Source organism: Pinus tabuliformis, chromosome 2_2 (assembly GCF_031772625.1).
Source record: "Pinus tabuliformis cultivar Carrire ecotype Pingquan chromosome 2_2, CPIR1, whole genome shotgun sequence".
Taxonomy (NCBI): domain Eukaryota; kingdom Viridiplantae; phylum Streptophyta; class Pinopsida; order Pinales; family Pinaceae; genus Pinus; species Pinus tabuliformis.
In genome coordinates, this window is record NC_142300.1 from 162,081,994 (window position 1) to 162,109,716 (window position 27,723).

Sequence of the window (27,723 nt, forward strand, 5' to 3'; positions counted from 1 at the left end):
TGATTTGGAAGCCACATTGTATCAGATGGTCTACCATTTTTTTGAGGCATTTTTGCATGTCTTTAGATAGATTTTTTGTGTTGAGACAGAGGAGGGTGACCTTCCCTTTCGCTTCAGAGCTATTTTGTTTATTTTTTGAGAGGTTTCCATAGATGAGACCTACATTTGACCATCGACCTCATAGGTTTATCATTGAGGTCCAAATGTGCATGTGGGGGTAGATGATGCCCAAGAGGGCCCTCTCAGAGTATCCAGCCAGGAATTCTACCAAGGCACTGACGCTACTAGCCAGTGAGGATGAGCATGTGTTTGTCGCATTGGATTTTCCATATGTGGGGATTGATTGGAGACAGTGTCCCAACATCCTCTTCACAACAGCTGAGCCTCCGGATGGTAGGGGTAATATTAGTGTTTTCTTTAAATTAATCTATTTCATTTGATTATTATAATTAATTAAAACAAAATTTATTCTAGGACGTTCTTTAACTTGTTTTATTAAATTGTTCAATGAAATTGTCTAATTATTATTGTGTACTATATATTTTGTAGACATTGGCACATTCGATGGGGACATTCCTCCTCCCCCACTAGATGGAGAAGATGAGGAGATAGGCGAGGGCACCCAAGAGGGTGGGACACATCCTCAAGGGGACGTGGGCATCTGGGTCTATAGGGTTGGTCCGCGATTTTGGATGGGTTACTGTCACAAATTGGCCAAAGTTTTGATTTATGTGGGAGCCTTCCTTGTGAGGGCTCAATATATAATCATGGATTCTAGGTTCATGGATTTGTACAAGGACTGTTCACGTGAGATGATGTCTCTTATGCGTCATATAATCAGAGCTATTAGGGTATTGGCACTAATGAGGGATGCAAGGCATGTAGCGATAGATACATCAGATGAGGGTGGTGATGATGATGATGATGGTGATGATGATGATCATGATGATGAGGGTGGTGATCATGATGCTTCTAGTAGTACCACCCCATCGGATCATGGTCGTCTAGGTGACAATGATCCTTCTCATAGTACACCTCCTCATTAGTCGCCTGATGTTAAAATGCTAGAGCTAGAGGATGTGCCTTATGTTTCTCCTAACATAGTAGAGCAGCCACCTCCTCCTCCACCTCAGAGTATGAAATACCGCATTGAGACAATAGTTGACCATCCATCCTCTTCTACTACAGACTAGCCACCTCCTTCTAATCCACCTCAGCTGAGTTCGACAAATGTTGAGGGATTATTTGATCATCCATCATCTTCTACTGTAGACCAGGCTAGCACTATTATGTCTGTTGTATCGACAAATTTTTTATTGAACTTATTTGACTTGTTTATATATATATTCCTTTTTTTTTGTTCATGTTTATGTACTTAATTTATATGTTGGTATTGATGTGTATATTGTTAGATCATGTTAGATATGTTAATTTAATGTTCTTGCAGATAGATGTGTATATGATAACAATTATTTGACATGAGATTTATATTAATTTGAGGATGTGTGTGGTGATGATGTTAGATTATAATGTTTGTGTTTTGTTATATCTGATCACGCTGTTAAATTATTAGATTTGTATCCTAGCTAATGACTTTTATACGTGTTAGAGGTGTCTATAATTAGATGAAGGTAGTGAATTAAAATGTGTATCTTCGATGGTGTTTATGTTTGTTAGATGGTTATCATCATGATGTTTATTTTTATGAAATAATATTTATTATAGATTATGTATTGGTGAACTTATATCAAACTTTTATATATGAAATTGCATGCAAAACAATTTACTTTAAAAAAAACGAAACAATATTTTTATAAATTAAAAAGTTTAGTATGGTTGAAACTATGATTGTAAAATTACGATAAATATTTTTCTCTTTCTTAGATAGTTCATTGATATTATATCAAACTTAATTAATAAAATATTTTGATGCTCATAAGGAAAAAATAATTAAATATAAAATAATTTAGTTAGTTCTTAATAAGACAAAAATGTGTAACTCATTAAACTTTTAATATAAAATGTCATTAATAATAAATTATTCAAAAGTAAAATTGAGCCAATTCAGTAATGGTTTATAAAATTCAATCTATTGTGTTCGTGAGAGGGTGGTCGTAGCCTGGCACAACTAGAATTTGCTAACTGAAAACTTTGAAAAAATCAAAACCTAGCTCACTCACTTTGAGCACCACATCAGCTGCATGTATCGCCCCCCACCTCCCCCAGGTATTGGGCTGAACAACCTCGCTTCAATTACGTCCAACGACTGATTATGTTCACTGGTGTGTTTCTTATTCTATTAGTTTTCTAGAATGTTAGGCTTCTCACTCTATGGACCTCTCAACTGACAATTTTTCTTTTTGTATGTTGTATGGTCATTGCATTGGTTAATAAACCTGGTCGAGGTGAGACTACATGCTTTTTGATATCCTTGTATATACTTTCTAAATAATAGAAATTTCGACTTACAAAAAAAAAATTCAATCTATTTTAAATTTAAAAAACTTAAGTCAGAATTTTTTATAACTAGCCTAAATCCATCTTAACTCTAGATCTACCAAGCGCCGAGAGGGATCAAATCTCTTGAGATACAAACATTTTTTAGAGTGACAAGGGATTTGATCCCTCTAGACACTTGGTAGATCTGGAGTTAAGATGGATCTAGGTTGGTATAATATATATGTAATTGACATTGAAATATTTTATTTATAATTCACGTTCTCCACATTAAAATATTAAAATATGCCCCCGGATGCGGGTGCATGCGAAGGATGAGCGGCAGGTGGCTCGTCACATGGGCAGCTGCCAGCCCGGACGAGCCACCATAAACCAACACGCCCAAGCAATGAATGCGAAGGAGGAATTAGACAGCGGAAGGACCAGTTCGGCTCCAGAACAATTCATGGCGATAGGGATTAACCTTGGGAAGTTAAATTGGTTTAAGGTGACATTCAATGCGCAGACTGGTACAAGGATTATGGCAATCCATAAGAGCGTTCACAATGTGGCATTCCCGCATTTCTCAATGAGACCTGAGCAAATTCTGAAGGCGACAAAGCACACTCTGTCCAGGTGCAGGCTTTCACCGAGGATTTCTGTCAAGAGAGGTAGGTGTAGAATGCCTGAGAGGCAAAGGATGAGCAGCAGAAGAATTGGTTCGAGGGGCCGTCCTGCAACACAAAGGCCCGCCACTTCACCCTCCTCCTCTGTTGATATTCCTCCAGAACCGGGCAGCAGCAGCAGTCCGTGTCGAACAGTTGGCCACCGAATTGAGCGAGACAGGGGAGCACTCATGGAGTGTGGTCACCGAGAACATCCAACAGTTAAATACCGCATCCCTTGCACATTGGAGAACAACACGCTCATAGTTTCAGTTACTGTTGAGCACTGCAGCGACCTCCGGAGGCCACAGGACAACCTGACTGTGCCAAGAGTGGATATGCAGGTCCCCAGGGTGGACTTAAGGCGACCCACTCAAGCTGACGAAGTCGAAGCCGGTCCCAGCGAGCTCGCTCAGAAAGGGATGCGCCTGGATGTGGAGGAAGATAAGAAGCTAAAGGGGTTAGCGATGGAAGATGAGCCTTACCTCACTGATGAGGACTAGCTCAGAAGCCTCTCCGTTCTCACGGCCAGGAATGCTACTCTCGGTCCATCTCTTTCTGTTTTACTCAGTTTGTATGTCTGTCAAAGGGTCAATGTCCACCGCGAAAGCTTATGTGTCATCCATGTCTGTTTACGTGTCGATTATGTCAAGTAATGGGTCCATCGTGTCAAGTTATATGTCCGCTGTGTTGGCTCAAAAGTCTGTTGTGTCGATTACATGCTGGTTATGTAGGTTGAAAGAAACTGGTTCCTTTTTGCCAGGTATTCTAAATGGATAGTCATGGGAAATTCTCTTCGGAGAAACAAGGCTTCGGCCCTTTTTGTAAAATTGGATGTAAATTTTGGTTTTTTGTAATATAAATTAGTGCAGTCTTACGGAGAAAAAAAAAATATTAAAATATGCCCCCTCATATTTTTTCCCTGTAGGTATACATTTAATTATTTTTATTATTAATATTTTCTAAAATATTACATATCAAATCCATATTAGACATTGAAATAAATTTCAAATATCCCTCATACATTGAATTAGAAAGCAACTATTAATGGAAAAAGAATTCTCTCAATATTTCTCATTAAAGTGAAAATATAAGAAAATTTTCAAATTAAATTACTTTTTTTCTCTATATAAAATATCTATAAAATTATTTTATTTAATATGATCATTGAAATATTTTATTTATGGTTGATAGTAAAATATTTTTTGTTATAAGTATATTTCTATTTTAAAGATCACATGTAAATGGAAAGTAGAATGAATTATACATAATGTAATATCAATAATATTATTTCTTAAGCAAATTCTTTCAGTAGAAATCGCATAAGAGAAATTGTTGGCCAACGCGTTTTGAACCAACAAGTGTGGTTCATCACCAGGACCAGATGAAGAGGCAGACCATGGAAAAGGCTTAAATAGAGAGTAATGTAGAGACATAATTTCAAGTAACAACTATATTTGAACAATAATATTTAAAATCTGATATTAATTTATTAATATATTAAAAACAAATATTATTAAGTAAGAGCTATATTAAATAGCTATCTTTTGAAAAATAATATTTAAATAACAATATTAGTTTATTAATTTATTAAAAAATATTAATAGGTAATGACTATATTAAACGGCTAGTTTTTGAAAAATAATATTTAAATTATGATATTAAAAAAAAAATCAAAGCCGAACTACAAACAAGGAGGGAAGTAAAAAATTATAAAAATGAGTCAAGATCCTAATCGTTACAAAATAATTAATGGAAAAATAAATAAAATAAAACAAAAATATACACAAGTCTATATATATATATATATATATATATATATATATATATACAAAGAAAAGTAATCAATAAATAAAACAGGGTCAACAATAAAATATGGGGCTAAGGCCCATTAAACAAATAACAAAATTACTAAAAGGAGTTAAGAACGAATAGGATGATAAAATACATAAAAACATTAAGGATCAAGAAAATAAACTCTAATGAAGAATAAATCAACAACAAATATTATAAAAATGATGCCAATACCTACATAGATAAATAAACAAACAAAATAAATCCCAAAAAGAAGCCTTAAGAACTAGGAGGACACGACAGGGACCCAACTTCTACTAATATTCAACCATCATCTCTATTCAAATTATTGGGTATTTTTTCAATTTCTAAGGCCTCCCTAAATTTACGATGATGGAAATGACTAACCCTAGAAAAAATTTAAGCCTCCTCAATGCAGATGTGATGCATAGATTTATCTGCATGTTCTGCCAAAGCACAGGAGCGGGTCTTGCCATGCTTGATGTCAATGGCATGCTCAGGATTCCTTTGATTAATCGAGAGACCAGTCTCACCAATGTAGGGAGTCCCACAAGAGCATGGGATAATGTAAAAACCCTTCATATTCTTGGGGTCCACTGGGTCTTTTACAAATGTAAGGGAGCTCCGGATGGTGTTTAAATGCCTAAAGGTTGAAGCCACCTTATGCTTCCTTAGGATCCTTAAAATATTGTGAGTGGTCCCTTGGATAAAAGGAAGATGAACACCAGAAAATCAATCCTTGGTATCTTTCTTAGCACTAGCACCTTTTTCAACTCTGAGGAAAGCCTTAGTACATTGGTGTCTACTATACCCATTATTAAATAAAACACTTAGGAGAAGTGCTTTCTCTTCATTGAGATGGTTGTCATCAGAAACTCTTAAAGCTCTAGTCGCTAAGGTGTTGAGAACACCAAGCTTTTGAGATGGGAAATGATAAGAATTAGCATGAAGATATTGTTCTATATGAGTTTTCTTATGAAATACTTGATGAGAAAAAGAGCCATCATCGTTCCTTGAGAGGAAGATATCAAGGAAGGGCAGATTACCATTACATTCAAATTCCATGGTAAACTTTATAGAACTAGATTGATTGTTAAGATGGAGGAAAACAATTCCAGCTCTTCTTTACCATGGGACCAGATGACACAAGTGTCATCAACAAACCTCTTCCACATCCTAGGCAGAAGATGAGAATAAGCTATGGCCTTTGATTCAAAATCCTCCGTGAATAGATTAGCTACCACAAGGGACAGGGGGAACCCATGGCGACACCGCCAGTTTTCTCATAGAATTCCCCATCGAATGAAAAGAAAGTAGAAGTAAGACAAATACCAACTAAATAAGCCGTATCAAGAACTGTGATGCGCTTTAAGACTTCGATGGCCTCATTGATAGGGATACTAGTGTAGAGGGAGACCACATCGACACTCACAAGCTTGTCATCTGGATCAAGTTTGAAACTCTTTAACTCATTAACAAACGATACAGAGTCCTTTACAAAGGATTTTGTATGGCCAACAAGGGGCTTAAGCTTCTGGGCTAAATATTTAACAAGAGGATAAGTTGACCCTCCTATTGTGTTGACAATGGGTCTTAAAGGAGCCCCTTCCTTATGAATCTTTGGCAGACCATAGATTCTGGGGGTAAGAGGGCAACTTTCAATAAGCTTATGACTGAACGAGTTGACCGAGCTACTAGCCTTTATTTTTCAAAAGCTAGTTGTTTAATATAGCGATTACTTATTAATATTTGTTTTTAATAAATTAATAAACTAATATCATAATTTAAATATTATTTTTCAAAAACTAGCCATTTAATATAGCCGTTACTTATTAATATTTTTAATAAATTAATAAACTAATATCATTATCTAAATATTATTTTCCAAAAACTAGTAATATTTGGTTTTAATAAATTAATTTAAAAATTATTTTTCAAAAACTAGCCATTTAATATAGCCGTTACTTAATAATATTTGTTTTCAATGTATTAATAAATTAATATCATATTTTAAATATTATTGTTCAACTATAGCCGTTACTTGAAATTATGTCTCTACATTGCTCTCTATTTAAGCCTTTGCCATGGTCTGCCTCTTCATCTGGTCCTAATGATGAACCACACTTGTTTGTTCAAAACACATGAGCCAAAAATTTCTCTTATGTGATTTCTACTGAAAGACTTTGCTTAATTGTAAGCAGAACTTCGGCGAAAATCACATGAGGAAAGACCTTTGTCGACGCGTTTCGAACCAACCAGTGTGGTTCATCGTCAGGACAAGTTGAAGAAACAGATCCAGCTAAGCATGTTAAATAGTCTGAGCAGAGATTCCAACGGCTAAATCGACCAACGGCTAATTTTGACCTACGGACCCAGGTCAAATCACAGTTCATTAATTTAATTTTATTATTATTTATAATATTAATACATAAAATATTTATTTAATGGTTAGTTTTAAAAATTAAGTAATTTATTTATTAATATGTGTATATATAAATATTAAAGTACTAATAATAGGTTATTAATAAAAGTTAGGATTCAAAATAAATAAAATACTATTAGGGTTAGTTTAAGAAAGTAATTCACTTATTTATTTATTCACTAATTTTTGTTAATATGAAATAAATATATATATATATATATTCCAATTAAAATATATAGTTAAGGTTAAAAATATAAGTAAATAAAATAATATAAATGGTTAGTTAGAAAAGGTAATATTTAATTTAATTAAATTATTTGTTATTATATATGTAATTTTTTGTTTAAGTTATTTATTAATTAATATTATATTAGTAAAATAGTCTTGATATTAATATATTATTAAAATTGGTAGTCAAAATATCATTATTAATTTAATAATAATATAATATTATTATTATTATTATTATTAATATTAATATTAATATTACTATTAGTATTATTATTATTAATATTATTATTTATGGAAAAGAGTTAAAATAGATAAGATAAAATACTTTAAAGGTTAGTTAAAAACTTTAATTTAATTTATTTATTTAAATTATTTTTAATATATATATATATATATATATATATTAAAGTAATATATATTTATATATATTTATATAAAAGTTAGGTAAAAGATAATTGAAAATAATAATAATAATAATAATAATAATAATAATAATGCTTAAAAATAAATAAATAAAAATAAAAATAAATATATATAATAATAATAATAATAATAATAGTACTCCTAAATACTTGTAAATATATGGTATATAAATGAATAAATAAATAAAATAGAGAGAACGACAAAAAAGGGGGAGGGACAGGAAAAAGACCAAAACCAACCACAGAGCAAAATGGATCAACCCTAGAAGGAAGGCTCCAGGGGGAACACAGAAACTATGACGATAGGGTAGGGATCCAACAGCTACTGCTTTTCCAGCCGTCATCTCTATTGAGATTGTTAGGCCTTTTTTCAATCTCAATAGCTTCCCTGAATTTGTGATGATGGAAATGAGCAATCTTAGCAACAACCTTGGCCTCTTCAATACAAACCTGATGCTTGGTCTTTTCCACATGCTCTGCTAACGCTGAAGACTTGGTTCTCCCATGTCTTAGGTCAGCTGCATGTTCTCTTATCCTCTGATGGATGGAGCGTCCTGTTTCCCCAATGTAGGGGGTTCCACAAGAACAGGGGATCAAGTAGACACCCTTCATGTCCATGGGGTCAACAGGATCTTTCACCGATCAGAGGGACTTACGAATGGTGTTGAGGGGCCTAAAGGTAGAGGGGATATCATACCTCTTAAGGATCCGAGCAATTTGGTCTGTGGTTCCTTGAACATAGGGAAGATGGACCCCTAGTCGGCACTCCTTCGATTCTTTATTAATCATCACATTTTTAGAGGCTTTAAGGAAAGCCTTCTGACCCAGTCGCCTACTGTAACCATTCTCCACAAAGACATTAAGGAGATGGGATCTCTCCTTATCAAAGCTCTTATTATCAGAAATCCTCAGGGCACGAGTAGCAAGGGTGTTAAGAACACCCATCTTTTGAGCAGGGAAATGATGGGAATCGAAATGAAGATACTGCTCAGTATGCGTTTTCTTACGGAATACTGAGTGGGAGAGAGAGCCATCCATATTCTTAGAAATAAGAATATCCAGGAAAGGGAGGTAACCATTGACCTCTTTTTCCATGGTGAACTTAACGGCAGAGGACTGACAGTTGAGGTGATTGAAGAAGCGATCCAGCTCCTCATGGCCATGGGACTAGATGACATTAGTGTCATCTACAAACCTTCGCCAAAGCTTAGGAAGGAGACAAGCCGAGGCTAGAGCTTGGGCTTCGAAATCTTCCATAAAGAGATTGGCAACAATAGGGGAAAGGGGGGAGCCCATGGCAACACCACAATTCTGTTCAAAGAACTCACCCTCGAAACAGAAGAAAGTGGAAGTGAGACAGATCTCAACCAGATGCGCGGTATCGGGATCCGTTAGGCGATAGATCACTTCCAAGGCCTCCTTTATAGGGATGCAGGTATAAAGGGAGACCACATCAAAGCTGACCAGGGTCCTCAGGGTCAAGTTTAATATCTTTAAGCCCCTTAATGAAGGATGCAGAGTCTTTCACGAAGGACTCAGTGCGGCCAACCAGGGGCTTAAGTTTCAGGGCGAGGAACTGAGCAAGAAGGTAGGTCGGACCACCAATGGTATTGACGATAGGCCTCAGAGGGATTCCTTCTTTGTGAATCTTAGGTAACCCATAGATCCTAGGAGTAAGGGGACTGCTCTCAATGAGTTTGTGGCTTAGAGAGCCCACCGAACTACTGGACTTGATGGCCAGAGCCACAGTCCGTTTTGCTCTGTGGTTGGTTTTGGTCTTTTTCCTGTCCCTCCCCCTTTTTTGTCGTTCTCTCTATTTTATTTATTTATTCATTTATATACCCTATATTTACAAGTATTTAGGAATATTATTATTATTATTATGATATATTTTTATTTTTATTTTATTATATTTTATTTTTTTTATTTTTTTTTCAACTGTCTTTTACCTAACTTTTATTTAAATAACCGAATATTATTACTTTAATATATATATATATATATATATATATATATATAATATAATTATTAATAAATAATTTAAATAAATAAATTAAATTAAAGTTTTTAACTAACCTTTAAAGTATTTTATCTTACCTTTTTTAACTCTTTTCCATAAATAATAATATTAATAATAATAATACTAATAGTAATAGTAATAGTAATATTAATATTAATAAGAATAATATTAATATTAATAAGAATAAGAATAAGAATAAGAATAAGAATAATATTAATATTAATATTAATATTAATAATATTAAATTAATAATGATATTTTGACTACCAATTTTAATAATATTAATATCAAGACTATTTTACTAATATAATATTAATTAATAAATAACTTAATTAAACAAAAAATTACTTATATATAATAACAAATAATTTAATTAAATTAAATATTACCTTTTCTAACTAACCATTTATATTATTTTATTTATTGATATTTTTAACCTTAACCATATATTTTAATTGGAATATATATATATATATATATATATATATATATATATATATATATATATAACATATTAACAAAAATTAGTGAATAAATAAATAAGTGAATTACCTTCTTAAACTAACCCTAATAGTATTTTATTTATTTTGAATCCTAACTTTTATTAATAACCTATTATTAGTACTTTAATATTTATATATACACATATTAATAAATTAATTAATTAATTTTTAAAGCTAACCATTAAATAAATATTTTATGTATTAATATTATAAATAATAATAAAATAAAATTAATGAAGTGTGATTTGACCTGGGTCCATAGGTCAAAATTAGCCGTTGGTCGATTTAGCCATTGGAGTCTCTGCTTAGACTATTTAACATGCTTAGCTGGATCTATTTCTTCAACTTGTCCTGACGATGAACCACACTGGTTGGTTCGAAACGCGTCGACAAAGGTCTTTCCTCATGTGATTTTCGCCGAAGTTCTGCTTACAACTATTATGGATCACAGAAGCCTCAATTCAATAATAGACTTTGCTTAATTCATTATGGATCACAGAAGCCTGAATACAGAAAATATTATTTCTTCTCATGTGAAAAAATTACATTTCTTCCTTGTAGTAAAAAGTAAATTATATTTGTTTACTCATTACATTTCTTCATCATAGTAAAAGCTAAAAAAAAAAATACTTTCAATTACTTTTTATCTCTATATAAAGTTATATAATATTAATGTGTAAATTGAAGTATTGTAATTATGGTCGACATTAATTTATTTTGTTATTACTATTTGTTAATTTGTTAATTTAAATTATTATTTTACTATTTTTAAATGTAACGTTATGTGACAATGTCTCTCCCATACTAAGTTGTATAGCACATCTTGCTGCAATTAATTTAGATTTAATATAACCTATATATATATATATAATTTAATTTAGTACTAAAGTTACGAGATTTTCAAGCAATTTGAATTTAATATTTATAGCAACTCTTATCAATTTAAATTAGAAATTTTTCTCTAAAGATGAGGATCAAGAAATTTAAAATAAGGCCTGTGAAGTTACTTCTAGTTGGGGATTTGCTCTCCTGGAAGTTCTCTCTTCAAGAGGCAAGTGGACTCTTTTCTAGTAATAAAGATATAACATTTTGGTGTTATTTTGGTTCTTTATTTGCTATTGTATTGGTTTAAATTTAACTATTTTTAATATTAAAAATGAGTTAAATAATACAAATATGCTACTATATTATATTTAAAATTTTGACAAATAATATATTTGACTATTTCTTAAAGAACAACTCAAAAAATATTATTTTTTCCACATACTTATCATGAGATAGTCACTAAATTTCATGTTTTCATATTTATCCTAGCTAATATTGCATCGTGTTCACAGTTATAAAGACATGTCTCCTTTAAATAATTTAGTTATAAAGACATAAAAATATATACTTATTTTACATAATCTAAATAAGAAACAAAAATGCATCACCAAGTATATTTGAAATTCAAATAAATGCCTCTTAATCACCATCACAAATGTGGTGCACTTGATATGTTATGTACGCATTAGAGCGGTCATATTTACCAAATGCAATGCAAAAATAATATTTAAAAATATAGTTATAGCTCAGTGTGTTCAATAACGTGAACATTTCATACTGGTGTGGAAAGGTTATACATGTTCACCGGTACATAAGTGTGATGCACCGCTATGAAAATTTAAATTTGTGAACCAATAACGGTGTGTCATACATATGTGTGCACCAATGTCGATGCAATTATTTTTTATAGCGCACCGGAGATGGTGCATGACTATGCTTTTGGTGCACCGATGATTTTTTTTTAATTGAAAGTTATGTTTCCATATTAATAAATACAATTTTCTTTTAATAAAAAAATGTATGTTATGTATGAGGCTGATGCATTTTGTGTGGAAATCATGTAGTAGAGATGTCAGCAAAGGGAGCAACAACAGAAGTAGGAGCAAGTTGTGGACCCATACAATATGGTTCGACCATGGGAGATGAGAGAGAGGGATAAGAATTAATTTTTGTCCTATAATACACACTCCAGGCGTCTTACTTGGATCTTAGCCTCCTACATACCACCATGGAATCATGGATTTCAGAAATGGCATTGTGAAAAGTGTATACTTTCATAAACATTGTTGGTTCAAATGGTAAAATAAGAGTGAAATTAGAAGGAAGTGGTATGGAGAAAAGATATAATATTAGGGTTTCATGGATCTTATAAATCACATGCCAAACATCATGAAAACTTACAGATGTGCCTTTCATGCCATTGTTGTATTGTACAGTTGATGTCCTTCAAACTAGCGATGTGATGTATATGGCTTAGGATCATGACTTTAAATGACATGATCTATATGGCTTGGGATCATGACCTTCAATGATCATTTTGGGCATGATAGATTTTAATAATATATCACACGCAACACCTTGTTATTTAGCCTTATCACTTATTATTACTAAACTTATAAAGACATGTCTACTTTAAATAATTTACTTATAAATACATAAAAGTAGGTATTTATTTTACATAATCTAATTAGGAAAGAAAAAAATCACCAAGTCTATCTGAAAGTCAAACAAATGTCTATTATTGATTTTGACTTAAACACGAAGAAAAAACATGTGAATTGATAACACAAGTACATATCGCTCTCCATTATCATCACCCTGATTATCTTCCTCACTTGGCATGATAGCATTGTTGTTCTCAAAAATATGTTTTGATCTAGGGTCATGTCTTAATACGAAACACCAATCCCTATCCAACACATCTAAGTAAAAAAAAACTAGTTGCAGTGTTTTGGGAAAACACAAGGCTCCCTAGCTTCATGCCACATCTTTCTAGAGTTAATAGATATCAGTGCACAAAGATGAATAAAATCTTCTCCTCTAGGCTTGATGGTAGCATACATGTTTGAAGATATCTCAGTTTTGAATGAAACATTCTAGCTTAATTACTAGTTTTAGTTTTGATTTAAGAACCAATTTACATAGTAGTCTCTTTGCTTTTGCTTGCATGTATATATTTGAATGGATCTCAGGTTTTCATAGATCAAATGTCAGTTAAATACATGGATCATCATAATGTACATTGATGTATTCCATATAAGCATTTAGATTTATCAGAAAATGAATAATTTTTGAGGGACTTCTAATGATTCAATAATAAAATGAGTTAGCCTTATCTTCCAACATGCTTTGAATGGATATGAAAAGAAGACTATGTATGTTTGAAAATATTTATTTACAGGCTTATGTATAGGATATATACATGTGTACATAAAAAATTCATTAAAAAGGGAACTCTTGAATGGTGAACCTAATTGATGTTGCTAGCTCATGAAGAAAGTGACTTGATCTCACAATTTGATGATGCCTTTGTTCTTGTTACTTCTTAATTGCTTCAAATTCTTGACATAATCATAGGCTTCTTGTTCCTCTTCATTACTCCTTCCTACTCCTGAAATATCCCCCTTAGATCGTGCACTCAATTTCATATACTTTGTAATGTTTTAGGTTCTCCTTTTGAAGTCACATTAGTGAAAATAATTTGCTGGAAATATCCCTAACTTCTTTCTTAGATATTCAAATGATTCTCTAGTAAGAGGCTTTGTAAATATATCTGTTATTTTTTCTTTTGTGGATATGTATTCCATATTCATTGTATGCTCAACCACTTGCTCTCTAAGAAAGTGGTACTTATAGGGATATGTTTAGTATTTCAATGAGGCACATGATTTTTCGAAATTTTTATTGCACATATTGTCACATTTGATAGATATAGGCTCACTGAAATTTATCTTCATATCCTGAAATCTTTGTTTCATCCACAACACTTGTGTGTAATAAGATGCAGCTGCTATGTATTCATCTTTTGTTATAGATAGAGAAAATTATGATTGATTCTTTCTTAACCATGCCACCGAAGACTCTCCTAGGTATAATGCACCACCACTTGTACTTTTTCTATCATCCAGATAGTTGGCCCAATTCGCATCTGTGTATGTTGTCAATGTAAAGTCCGACCCTTTTGGATACCATAGACCATAGTCTATAGTTCCTTTCAAGTATCTGAATACCCTCTTTGTTGCTAATAGATGACTTTGTTTACGTGTTGATTGATATATTGTTGCTAGTCTAACTACCAACATTATATTTGGTCTAGAAGTTGTTAGGTATAACACACTTCCTATCATAGATATGTAAAGATTTTGATCCACATCACGCAATTCATCATTGCACATAGATTGCAAGCAGTTGTCATGGGGGTTGAGAAAGGTTTACAGTCTTCCATTTCGAACTTTTTCAGCATATCTCTTAGGTATTTCTCTTGAGAAATGAATATGCTTCCATACTTTTGTAGGATTTGGATCCCTAGGTAAGAGGTAAGTTCTCCAATCATTGACATTTCAAACTCGGACTTCGTCTCTTCAACAAACCATTTTACTAGATGATATTTATTGTTTTCAAACATAATATTATCCACATACACAACCACAATCAGTAATTCATCTCCATCAACCTTATCTACAGATTACTATCATCTCCTCCTCTCTTGAAACCATGTTTTTGAAGGTTATTTTCTAGTTTACAATGCCACGCTCGTGTTGCTTCATAGTTAGGCTTAAATATGATAATGCAAAAGATTCAGGTTGTTCCATATAGACTTCTTCCTCAAGATCACCATTTAGGAAAGCATACTTCACGTCCATTTGGTATATCTTGAAATCATTGTAGCACGCAAAGGCCAAAAACATAGTGATTGCCTCCAGTCTTGTAGTTGGTGCAAAAGTCTCTTCATAATCATGATATTCCACTTGTGAGTAACCCTTACACACTAGTATGGCTTTGTTTCTAACAACTTGACCCTGTTCATTCATCTTATTTTTGAATACCAATTTTGTGCCAATGATATTCTTTCTGGTAGGTCTTGGCGTTAGTTCTCAAGTCTTGTTCTTCTCAATTTGTTCTAAGTCCTCGTTCATAGTATATATCCAAGTTTTTTCTTTACTTGCCTCATCAAAGTTCTTTGGTTCTATCTGTGATAGCATAGCAATATGAACTTGCTTAGATTTTTCTGCTAGTTGCCTCGTTTTTACTCCTTCACTTTTATCTCCAATAATTTGATTTTCAGGATGATTCTTTTGTGTGTGTCTCGAGGGTTCTTTTGAATGATTATTTGTATCTTCTAAGTCTTCATTTTGTACTTCATTCTCTTTATTGTCATGATGGTGATGATATGGAGGATTAATAAAACTTGTGCTTTCATTCTTATCAGGTAGCTCTTCATCAAACTTTATGTCTATGCATTCCACAATCTTATGAAACCTCTTATTATAGCACCTATGTCCCTTAAGTTTTTATGAATATTCCAAAATTATTCCTTCATCTGATCGCGCATCAAACTTTCATAGCTTTTCATCATTATTTTTTATATAGAATTTACTCCCAAATACTTTAAAATGCTTGATTGATGTTGGTTTCCTGTGCCACAACTCATAAGGTGTCTTATCATAGCTTGGTCTAAGATATGCCTTATTGAGAATATGTACTTTTGTATGCACCACTTCAGCCCAATAGGTTTGAGGAATTTTTTTTTCTTGCATCATGGCTCTGTCCATTTGCTAAACATATTTGTTTTGATCTCTGCAGCTCCATTCTGTTGCGGTGTGTCTGCAATAGTATATTGTTTTTTTATGCCAAATTCATTACATAGGTCTACAAACTCATCTAATGTAAATTCACCTCCTTTGTCTAACCGTATGCACTTTATCTTCCACCCTGTTTGGTTTTCTGCCAGTGCCTTGAATATTTTGAACTTCTCAAATGCTTCTGACTTATTTATGAGGATTTCCACCCATGTCAATATTGAATAGTTATCAATTATTAGCATGAAATATTTTTCTTCTACTGGTGCTTCTATTCTGGGAGGCCCGCACAAGTCCACGTGAACTAGCTACAAAGGCTTACTACTTGATAGTTTATCTTTGACTTTAAATGATGTTTGTATTTGTTTACCCATTTGACATGACTTGTAGATAATGTTTTGAGGCTTATTTATTGTTGGTAGATCTCTAACCTCTCTCTTCTTACTGAGTCTGGTGATGTGATCAAAATTGAGATGCCCCAATATCCTATGCCATAGTGATTCGGTTCTTGGGGGGATGACCCCAAGATCTAAAAAATTGAAATGAATCTTTGGGGCCTCCCCCCAAGATCCGAATCAGTGGTATCAGAGTAGGTTAAGACTCTATGGGAATGAGGGTTTGATGCATATTTCATTTTCAAAGTTTTGCACCAATATTAAACAAACTTCATGCATGTGCTATGACCTCCACAAAACACTTTCTTGGGCAAAGCAGGAAGATTTTTTTTTTTTTTTTTTCATTTTATTGCAGGAATTTTTTGGGCAGCGAGTTTGCAGATCATATCTGAAACTTTTGGTGCAAATTTTACAAAAAAAATAACATATCTGAATTCCTTAAAAAAAACCCAAATTCAAAAAAAAATGGTCGAATTAGAGTCCATATGAGGGAGATATTGCTGATTTAAAATCTGTTGTGTTGCATAAAAAAATTTGACGCAATTAGTGGACGACAGTTATCCTATCATTTTTTGCAGTTTTTGTGCATAATTTCATAAATATAATTACATATCTGGCCTATTCTTGAAAAATCACCCAATTTCAAAAAAAAAATGTCGAATCAGAGTTCGAATGAGGGAGATATTGGTGATTTAAAATCAACTATTTTTTCTAAACTTTTGTGACAGTGGGACAGTTGTAGCGCAATTCTAAGTTACCAGAGTGTCCATATTGTGATTTCAAACCAGTGGGAAGATGCATAATGGTAATTATGTTTCCAAAAACATGTTATAACAAAGATTCTGAGTTATTTTGACCGAGTTATGTCAATTTTAAATTAGTTTTTATATCTGGAGCAACATTAAGAGTGGGTTCCCTTTGGAGACGTGCCCTTCGACCTCGCTTTAGTAGGCAACTGCTTTAGACTCATTAGTTTCAATATAGAAGCATCTGGCTTGGGTTCTTTGGAGATGTTCCCTCCCACCCAAGGCTATGCAGGCACCTGCTACTTCATCAACAATCAACATCACAGTTATGGGTCAACGACACAAAATCCTTGTCATCGAAGTCCATTTGCTAGGCCGCACACTGTTAGTATCAAAGTTGGTCACAATCTTTATAGGGTATATCCATCCTCGGATGTTCATTTTTCATGGTTATGAGTCATACACAAACCCACACTTCATCAAAGTCCATTTACTAGGTCGCACACTATCAATATGACAATTGGTTGCAAGCATTACATGGTATCTCTATCCTCAGATTTGCGTTCATCACGATTATGGGTTAACCACATAAAACCATTCTCTTCAGTAGCTCTTCATATTCTACAAAGGATTTTGAGGAGGGAACTTCACACAATGGGGACCATTGCTTCTTAAGGAGGGAAGAATGATCTGAATGGAAATTGGCATCTACCCATGGTATTCATTCGCCCATGGTATTTATCCACCCAAGGTGTTCATCCACCCATGGAATCTACTCATGATATTGTAAGTGGAATCTACCCATGGTATTGTAAGTGGCATCCACCCATGGTATTGTAAGTGGAATCTACCCATGGTATTCATTCACCTATAGTATTCATCCACCCATGGTATTCATCCACCCATGGTATTCATCCATCCATGGTATTTATCCACTCATGGTATTGTAAGTGGAATCTACCCATGGTATTCATTCACCCATGGTATTTACCCACCTATGGAATTTACTCATGGTATTGTAACTAAAAAATACTATAAGTAACAAGTCACATTTTGTAAAAGGACAGATTGTCCACCACAATGTAGCTTTTATAGTTATTCTCTATTTTAATAAAAAAAATCTTGGTGGTTTTGTTTAATGTGTGTTCTCCTATTTTCTTCCATAATTTCAATTTTTCAGATCTTAGGGGTCTCCCCCACCAAGATCCATTTCAATTTTTTAGATTTTGGGGGCCTCCCCCTAGATTGGGGTTACATAGCCAAGATTCATCTTGTTTGTTGGTAACATTCTTCACTCTCTTCCTTCAAGATATATACATTATTCTTTGTTCAAACTCCTTTAGCCAGAATCTTCCCTGTAGATGTTGACCTGATTTCATAGTCTTAATATCTAGAGAGAACATCACAACCTTTGCCACACATCTGACTTAAACTCAACAAATTATGTTTTAGACCATCTACAAATAGTACATCCTGGAACTTTCCTCTTCCATTATTCAGACTTATTGTACCCTTTCCTCTAATTTTTCTTGCTTCATCATTGTCGAATGTGACATTTCCAGTTTTATTTTCATCTAGGGAAACAAAATTTCTTTTATCTCTTGTCATTTGTCTAGAGAAGCCATTGGCCATGTACCATTTATTGTTTTGATATTGAGCATACAAAACTAGGTCACACTTATCAAGTTTCTTTTCTTCTTTCTTCTTTCTCCATTGCATGCATCCATTTGTTCTATAATTATTCTAAGATGTTAATATATTATCTTTAAGTTGACATTCATGACTTATGCCCAAATTTGTGACGATAGAAACATTAAGTGATATCAAGGAGAAGAGAAAATACGTTTTTTTCTATATTCATGTTTGTTTTAATGTTTGTGAATCCATCATTTCTTCTCTTATAATTTCCCAAATCAATTCTTTGAACATAAGCTCTATAATCTATGGCTTTATGTCAAAAAAATTTACAACAGGAACAATATCCGTTAAAAAATTATATGTGTCTGACAGTGGATGATCTTTGAGAATATAACCATCTTGACATTTGATAATCCTATCTCCTGAAGAAGTATGGTTTCTGATAAATAGTTGTTTGATTGTCCATTCCTTTTTCCTTTTGTACTTTTCTGGCATTTTTTCTTTGCAGTTGTTCATTTGATGTTGAAGTGTTGCTCAAATTTTTGTTCTCGTATTTATGTGAGTTGTCATTCTCTCCCCTAACAGCTTTTACAAAAGTGGTTGTCCTTTTATCCTCTTGATGCAGGTGGATATTGGTGGCCACCTGCCAAGTCCACCTGGACCCCCACCATTGTCTTTCTCAGCATCTTCAGTTTCCTTAATTGTAGCACAACTTACTATTTTTAGCAGTTTTTCGGGTCCTGAACTTCCGGAGCCGTTTTGAGGCCCTAAACGACGTTTTTTGGGCTCGGATAGATCTTTCTAATGAGCTATTGTACGCGTCAAACGGAGATCATATGCCAAAGTTACAACCCCGGGAAGTTGATGTACCAATTTACCCCAAACGGGGCCCATAGTTTGGCGTTTCATCTCCTAGGGTTAGGTTTTGGAATGTTAAGGGTTTTCCATTGTTTCTCAACAATAAATAGGCCTTCGAGCCTCATTGTAACACAGTTCAGAGGCATGTAGCCGCCACATCTCTTCTCAGAGATAAGCTACCATCGCCCTAGCTGGTTTATTTCCATTTCTGGTTGTAAGCATATTTCAATATTTTCCATTAATGAAATGAAGTATTATTTCCGCTGCATCTTTGTGTATATGGTTATCTCTGTAATTTTTTGCGTTCCTGTTTAAATCCGGATCAGTGGTATCAGAGCGGTCTGCTTTTTCTCTGTTTTTCTTTGCATGTCCCCAACAAGGTCGGGATATAAGGAGTTAGGGCTTGAACTGGTTGAACCTTTGCAAGACCAGCCTTGCAAATCCCGATGGCCTCCCATGGCGGACGAGAAGAAAGACAAGGGGGCAGGAGATCCCATCAAAATCTTGCTCGAAGAAGCCCTCAAGCGACAACGGAACGCGATGATGGACAGCTTTGCCCAAATCCTTCAGCGGCTACCCAGAAGCAACGCATCGGCTTCCAGCAGCTACTCTAGAAGCGCCACACCCTTTAAGGTACAAGTTAATTTTGAAATCCCCATATTCGAGGGTCAGATAGATGCAGATGTCGTAGATAAATGGTTAAATCTGCTAGAGGGTTATTTTTCTGTTCATGAATTTTTGAGTCGGGAAAAGATTGTTTTTGCTCTTCTCAAAGCAGCCCCCCACGTCAAGGACTGGTGGGAAACCTACTGCGAGCAGAAGGATGAAAGTACTGGCTCACTATTTTCAGCCGCACCCACCTGGGATTCGTTCCGGGATGCCATCAAGGAGCAGTACTACCCTGTCGGAAGCTATGAGGATGAATACATAAAGTGGACCACGCTGCGGTAGGGAAGGGACCAAGACGTGCCGAAGTTCACCAATCTTTTCCATACCCTTCGCACAAAGTTGGGTATCAAGGATTCGGAGCAACATTTGATCCTCAAATACTGTGGCTGCCTGCACAAGTACATCCATGAAGAAATACAATTCCTAAACATCCCCTCGCTCGGCGCAGCATACTGATATGCCGTCAAGGTCGAGCAAAAGTTTAAACAAAAGAAGCGAGACTTTGGATCTGTGAATCCAAAGCAGGGGAAAGGTGCTCCAAAACCACAGAACAAAGGACAAAGCCAAGGCGGGACAACCCAAGACAACCAGCCAAAGCTGCAAGCAAAGAACAGCGCCGCAAAGCCGAGAAAGGACACTGGAAAATGGTGCGAGTTCCATAAGAGCTCCACTCACAACACAAGTGAGTGTCGGGCCAAGCAGTCACTAGTGGCTGAGCTAAAGGTTTCAGAATCAGATGCATGTTCCGACTCTGAGTCAGAAACCGATAAGGGGTATGAAAAAGGGAAGCAGATCATTGATGCGGATCCCAGCGCCACTGTTGCTACCGCAAAGATCCAGAAAAATGAACCCGAAGATCCAGAGGAGGAGGAGCCTCTCTTCCACTCCCAAATGTGGGTAAAGGGCTCCCCGATAGAGTTCATTGTTGATAGCGGGAGTCAAAAGAACCTCATTTCGGCAGAGGTCGTGAAGCGGTTGGGCTTACCGACCACAGCACATCCACAACCATACACCATTGGGTGGCTTCACCAAGGACGAGATCTTCGCGTGAGCCAACAGTGTCGTCTTCCATACAACATCAAGCCCTTCACGGATGAGGTATTGTGTGACATTGCTCCCCTTGAAGTTTGTGATGTATTACTAGGACAACCATACTTGTGGAAGCGACATGCTGTGTATGAATCAAGGCCTCGTGCTGTTATTATTACACTGGGAAATAAGTTGTTCAGGATACCAGAGGTAGCACCACCTGCCGCCATCTCTTTGATTACTGCAAAACAATGCAGTAAGATCATTTCCAAAACCAGGAAATTTGTTTTCCTGATGATACGCCCTCAAGGAAAGAAGAAGACAGTGGCCGCGGCCTACAAACGGGGTCCCTCTGCACGACAACTACAGATGGACAAGATTGTGGAGGAGTACGAGGACATCTTCACCTCCCCGGCAGGGGTTCCTCTACACTGTCAAGTTAAGCACTCCATCGATCTGACCCCAGGTGCGCCGCTACCCAATGGACCAATTTATCGGCGCTCCGTTCTGGAGAACAATGAAATCAAGAGGCAGATTCAGGAGCTCCTGCAGAAAGGTCACATCCGTCCGAGTTCATCGCCCTGTGGGAGCCCGATCGTGTTGGTACAGAAGAAGGATGGGACGTGGAGACTTTGTATTGACTATCGGGCGCTGAACAAGATCACTGTCCGTAATAGGTACCCGATCCCGCGGATTGATGACCTCCTAGACCAACTAAATGGGGTGAAATATTTCAGCAAGATCGATCTGAAGTCAGGATATCACCAGGTACCAATCGAACCCTCAGATGTGTGGAAGACTGCCTTCAAATCCATGGAGGGCCTCTTCGAATGGTTGGTCATGCCTTTCGGATTGACGAATGCTCCTGCAACCTTTATGAGGCTAATGGATGACATCTTGCGGCCATTCACCAACTCCTTTGTAGTAGTATACTTGGATGACATTCTGATCTTCAGCCAGAGTTGGGAAGAGCACCTCCACCACATCCGACAGGTTCTCCAAACACTGCGGCAACACAAGCTATGTGCCAATTTGGAGAAATGCACTTTTGGCATGACCCAGGTTCAGTATCTGGGATACATCATTGATGAACAGGGGGTGCATGTCGATCCAGCCAAGGTCCAAGTCATTCGAGATTGGCCCTCTCCAACCACTCTAACAGAGCTTCGCAGCTTTCTAGGTCTTGCCAACTTCTACCGCAGGTTTGTGTTGGGGTTTTCTCATATTTCTTGGCCCTTGAGTCAAGTCACCAAGGGAGGGGCGAAAGCAAAATTCTTTTGGTCTGAATCTCAACAGAAGGAATTCAGGGAGTTGAAGGATCGCCTCTGCACGGCACCAGTGCTCGCATTACCAGATTTACAACAACCATTTGAGGTCGAGACAGATGCCTCTGACTATGCTATTGGGGCAGTCCTTACTCAACATGGACATCCAGTGGCATATCACAGTGAAACACTTTCAGACACAGTCCGGAAGCACCCCACCTATGATAAAGAGATGTATTCCATTGTACAGGCCTGCCGACAATGGAAGCATTACATTTTGGGGAAGGAAACGGTCATCCACACAGACCACCGACCCCTGCAGTTCATACAGACCCAAGGGAAATTGCAGAATGACCGCCATCAGAAGTGGTCTACATACCTGCAACAGTTTCACTTGAATATCAAGTATAAAAAGGGCAGCACCAATAATGTTGGAGATTGCCTCAGTCGACCACCGATCATGGCGCTGACCACCGTGCTCAACTCTTGTGGGCACGAGACTTCTGATTGGCCACTTCTCTACAAAAGCGACCCAGAATTCGGCCACACATACCAGACACTCTTGGAGGGTCGGCATGTTGCAGATTTTCACCTCCAGGATGCCCTATTATGCCACCTCGGTCACCTTTGTGTTCCTTCAAGCGAGCGTGCCAAGATGATTTGGGAAGCATACTACAGTCGGGCTGCTGGGCATTTCGGGGTCGAGAAAACAGTGGCAGTACTGCAAAATTATTTCTATTGGCCGAATCTCCGACAGGATGTTGGGAAGTACATCTGATCATGTACTGCCTATGCCATTGCCAAACCGACCATTAAGAAGCACGACCTCTATACCCCGTTGCCTACCCCTAGTCGACCTTGGGAATCCATCTCCATGGATTACATGTCAGGCCTTCCTTCCACTAAGCATGGAAATGACTGTGTTTTTGTGGTCGTCGACAGGTTCTCGAAGATGGCCATTATGGTGGCCTGCAAGAAGAATATCACCGCAGAAGCCAATGCTAAACTCTTCTTTGAGCGAGTGTGGGTGCACTTTGGGATCCCACAGTCTATCATCTCAGATCGGGACAGCCGATTTCTCAGCACATTTTGGTCCAGTCTCTGGTCAATGATGGACACCAAACTCACGAAGTCCATAGCCTTCCATCCTCAAACTGATGGCCAGACAGAGGTTGTCAATAGGATGATTGTGCACATTCTGCGCATGTATAACTCAAAGCATCCATGCACATGGGACGAGAGCCTCCCCTATGTTCAGCACAGCTACAACCGAGCTCTTCACAGCTCCACTGGCCATAGTCCTTTTCAGGTGGGTTTGGGATTCCAGCCACTATGCCCCATTGATGTGGCCATGCCACTTGCAGCTACTCACATGAATTCAGCTCATGTCCAGTCCGAAACAGATAAGGCCACCAGCTTCATTGAGCGCATCCAACATATTCGCCAGCAGGTCCATGAAATTCTTGAGAAATCAAATGCCAAGTACAAATAGCGACATGATCAACATCGGGTGCCACACAAGTTTCAGGTGGGCGACAAAGTCTGGTTGCATTTGCAAAAGGAACACCTTACTGGAGCCTATCGGAACTTGAGACCACTCCGATATGGTCCTTACACCATTACTAAGGCTATGGGAGACAATGCATTTGAGCTCAGCATTCCCCCATTCCTTGGCCTGCACCCAGTATTCAATGTGGACCGCCTTCGGCCATACTTTCCACCATTGCTAGACACATCCGACATTGCAGAACAGCTCAAACCCACAGAATTAAATCCAGATTGCATGGAACAAGCTGCAACTGATCGGATCATGGACACACAGATCAAGAACACTCGCCAACAGAATATCCAACTGTATCATGTTGTTAAAGTAGGCCAACTCCTTTAGCAGGGCAAGTGGCTCACCAGGGAACAAGTTCAGCAGAAGTTTCCTCATCTCATGGAGGAGCTCAACGCAATGGGGACCATTGCTTCCTAAGGGGGGAGGAATGATCCAGGTGGATATTGGTGGCCACCTGCCAAGTCCACCTGGTGTTGTGGGGAAAAGTATCCGACTCGGAATGACCCTATCCCTACTCTAAGGGTGATAGTTCCTTAGCAACAACTGAAAGTAAAGCTTTGATATTTTTCCTTTATGAAAGTACGGAGAAGGAAGAAAAGATTGACCAACCGATGTCTTTCGCTTTTGTCGATCCTGTCTTCTCTCTTTGCCTCTTGTTCCCAGCTCCTTGCTCCTTTTGCCGGCCCAGCTACACAAAGATCCTGCAAAAACAAGAGAGGGAAACTACAAGAAACATGTACTCATAACTGATGCATGGATTAGAATGGATCAAATATACAGATAAAAACAATACATCATTGCAATACAAGTATATAGGAGAACATCAAAAGCTTTATTGATAGAAGATAAAGGTTCTGAGAAGGTTACAACCATAAATGGCTCCAATCCAGCAGCACCTCCCCAGCAGCAAGAAATCTCCTCTTCTCCTCTATAAAAGCAATCACCCAATAACTCTAACTGTAAACCAACAGCACTTCCTTACTTTGCACAAAATTCCAGCCTCCCTAGACCTCATAGAAGAGCTCTATATATAGGGTAGAAGGAGAAAGGATGAGTCAGCTTGAGACTGACATAAAGCTGCCTTGTGTCCTCTCCCTCTTCAGTTAAACTTTAGTTCTTGAGTCCACTTGGAGATCCTTGCTTCCACATGGAGATCAAGTACCTCTTACTCATCATAGGGCGAATTCCTTGAACCAAGTGTCAGTTTGGAAGCTTCCTGGGCAGTTGACACCTTGCAGAATGACTGTGCCACTTGGCCAATCTCGCCCAGCGCAGGTAGCCTTCATTGGTTTTGACTTTCAGCACAGGTACAAGGAGGAGCAGTTGACATTCAGCGCAGATGCTCAGTGGAGCAACTGACATGATCCAAAAATAGCCTGTTTTTGAGTGTTTTCAGGTGGAGAACTGATAGGAAGTGCTGTGGTTTGCTGACCTTGTTCCTCTAGGGGTAAGAACAACATGTTTAGGGACTTTGGATCCCTGTAATTATCGACATTTCATGCTCCATGCTGCGAGGCACAAAAATGTCTATAATAGTTGCCCCCTAAAGTATGAGGCCGTTTATCGGGTGAAATGCTTTATCCAGAGGGTCCGAAGTTCATTCAAGTGCTGAGAGGTGCCCTGTAATACAATACAATACAATACATTATTTTTCATTATGTTTTCATGATCTAGCTGAGGCGGGCATTCCCATGCTCAGCTTTATAAATACATTTTGGTACATAGAACAGACGATCGTCTGATGGTAGACTGATAATTTTCTGCTGAAATTATCATCCTTTGAGTAGGATGATCATCTGCTGCAATGATGTACATGACAAATGCTTTTATATTTCCTGAATATGTATCGCAGCCCGGATGGATGAAACTAGATCCGGGGTCTTCAAACTCGTTCGATCTTCACTCTAAGTACAAGTCGATCCATGTGAGAATTTCGCTGAAGTCGAACATGGAAAGACATCGCTTGATTACCGGTCAATGATGAAAACCGTTAACAAGCGCGAGAGGAATCACCGATAATGATAATGACCCTCAAGGTACTGCAGTACAATTCACGTGGCGTGAATAAAGGACTTGGCGTCGAACGCCACGCAAAATCTTCTGGTCGAAGGTCATTGATGTATACCTGTCGCCGGAAGTGAGAAACTTGCCATTGAGGCATGCAAGCTTCAAAGTACTGATGGGGTTGTTCCTAGATCAACTTCTTGGATAATGAGCTGAAGTCGACAAGAAGCGATCCGTCAAAGGAGGGCCTTAATGAATCCCACATCAATGACACGGAACGGAGCTGATGATTTTAGTGGAGGTGAAAACAAACTATGACATATGATTCAGGGTGGCGATCATGAATGGATGAAGGATAATGTATGGCAGTGGATGGGACACGGTTGACACTTTCAGAATGACCTCTCTTGAACATATAACGACACTGATGCGATGGATCGGTAGCATTACCCCAAAATGTGGATGGTTTGGCGAAGACCATGGTGATGAGACCGGTGAATGAGACAACCCAACCCGATGTGGTACGGAAGAAAAGTGTCATGTTCAAGAGCGACTTGCTACCATTAAGCTTTGATGTTCTCCCAATTTTTCCCCAGTCATTTCTGACCAGTACCTCTTTATTTTTGTCAAGCTTGAGGAGGATAACATATGCTTGTTCTATAACCTGCCCTTCGGGCAAGCCCATCGCTATGATTTAACGAGCTTAGCGATAGGGAAACTCGTTCTCGTCTAAAGACAAGTTTGTCGCTATTTAATCATTTTAACGAGTCTAACGACAAGGAAAACTCGGTCCTTTTCATTTTTAGAGAGTCTGAAAAGGTACAGAAAGTTAACTCCATAATTCCTTTTTCGTCATCTAATCCCTTAAGTCCGAAAAAGTATAAAACAATACAGAAGGGATGGGTGTTCGGTACTTTTAACGAGCCGAACAAGACAAGCGCTCGATCTTTTTGTGTAATAATCCCTCAGGTCCAAAAAGATTAAAGTCTAAATGAGGGATAGCTCTTCCGGTCCTTTTAATGAGCTGGAAGGCCAAAACTCGGCAAACTTTTCATATTTTACGAGTCAGAAAAGAGCTCAAAGATGACTCGTCTTTTGAGGAACGAGTGATAAACAGGGATAGCAACTGATTCCAGGTACAAATTGGAATTTTCCAATCACGGCAGTGTCACAAGGATGGCTAGGTGAAATCACTCTTCGCAGATGTTCCTCAAAATGGGTAAACACACAAATAGAAGTGAATGATCGGCCAAATGACGGTGGAGGTGACGGTGCACAAACACGACCAAGGCTTTTATGGCTGATGAATTTACGATCTCAAAAGGGTATTTACCGGTTCATTTTTTCTGAATGAGCTTGAACTCTAAAGGAAAGCCTGCTCATAAACTTATGTTTATTTTTTAACGAGCATGAACTATGC